Below are 1,564 nucleotides of genomic sequence, written 5' to 3'. Positions count from 1 at the left end.
TCTCTTAAGAGTTTGTCACTGCTACTCTGGTTGACAGGTGATGTCGCCAATGAGATAAGAATTGTTGCATTCCCCACAGCAAAAGGTGGAACACAGTGTGACATCTGTTTGCTGGAAGAAATACTAACCATACAAGTCCTTAAGAACATCAACATTTATTTAATATGATATAAAAGAAATGGGGTATGAACATCTGTATTCGAACAATAATAAGTGGCTTCTTATACTTACATCGTATGTGCTCATTGTATAATATATACACAATGAACATAATTACATTTGTACACAAACTAAGTACTGGATTGAAAACCTGCTTATTGCTGTACACACCCTAACCCAACGAAGGAAAAGCCCAGTACCTCAAAATACCGACACTCCATTTTATTTAAGAAAAAAGTAACCACTAACATTAATGTGTATGTTGACAGAAGTGTGGCAGTAACTGCTGACATTGCAACCTGACCAAGAAATAATTACAGCAGAAACAGGACATACTTTACTAAGCAATAATAAAAATGGCACATTTTAAATATATCTATATGTATATATATATATAAAAATTTTACAAATAAAATGTTAAAACAATAAATCGTAGTGTTTAAAAAGTGTAAAACAAGGTTTAGTGGTGATATGTAATAACCGGTTATGCATCTAAAAGAAGCAAAAAAGTAAACTCATATGATCCATAATTAAAAGAACATTAAACTCTGAGGCATATCAAATAAAGTTCTGACTGTAGGCTGCACATGAAAAAGAGCCTTTATTTTATGTGCACAGAAATCATAGCAGCAAGCTGGTATCAGGAGAACAATCTGAAGGTTGTTGAGTGTACATGTGGGCCATTTAAAGCTCTCTTGGAATAAACATTTTCCAGGAAGTGATAAAATGATGCTCTGTGGCCAAAAGCATCAGAACTATGAATTTCATAGATTTAAAATATACTGTACAATATCTTCTCGTATTTTCATAAGTCAGGTCCATACATCTCAGGCATGAATTGTTTCAACAGAAGCCATTAGTGCTGAAAGACAGACATAGATTAAATTACTCTATTTTAGCAACAACAGAATATTGTATAAAGCAACTCCTGGGATTAAACACAGCAAGGAATTTCTGACCTCATCCTAGCGGTAGTTATCAATGATGTAGAACATAATAAAGTATTTCAGAAATCAGTTGTTTCCAAAAATCAATTTTCCTGATGAATAATACTGCTGTCAAGACACTTTGACAGCAAGAAGCAAAACCAAGCTTTTTTTCAGATTTATAGAATCATAGAATCATAGAATCATAGAATGTTTAGGGTTGGAAGGGACCACTAGTGGTCATCTAGTCCAACCCCCCTGCAGTGAGCAGGGCCACTGCTAACTAGATCAGATTGCTCAGAGCCCCATCCAACCTGGCCTTGAATGTTTCCAGGGATGGGGCCTCCACTACCTCTCTGGGCAACCTGTTCCAGTGTTTTACCACTCTTATTGTAAAAAATTTCTTCCTTACCTCTAGCCTGAACCTACCCTGTTCTAGTTTAAAACCATTTCCCCTTGTCCTAACACAGCTGGCCCTA

The 1,564-nt window shown here is 35.8% G+C and overlaps 1 protein-coding gene across 1 annotated transcript in view; it reads right to left on the bottom strand.

Annotated features, from left to right (window-relative positions):
- Nucleotides 1-770: 770 nt before the first annotated feature.
- Nucleotides 771-1,564, bottom strand: part of PLEKHA5 (pleckstrin homology domain containing A5) — a 173,488-nt gene continuing 172,694 nt past the window's right edge. The window contains exon 24 of the mRNA XM_009648731.2: nucleotides 771-1,021. The gene's annotated coding sequence lies outside the window, so the exon portion shown is untranslated. The remainder of the gene's footprint in view (nucleotides 1,022-1,564) is intronic.

This window comes from Egretta garzetta, unplaced genomic scaffold, assembly GCF_000687185.1.
Source record: "Egretta garzetta isolate BGI_Z169 unplaced genomic scaffold, ASM68718v1 scaffold81, whole genome shotgun sequence".
In the NCBI taxonomy this organism is placed as follows: Eukaryota; Metazoa; Chordata; class Aves; order Pelecaniformes; family Ardeidae; genus Egretta; species Egretta garzetta.
The sequence above is the reverse complement of the archived record's forward strand: the minus strand, read 5'-3'. Positions and strand labels throughout refer to the sequence as shown.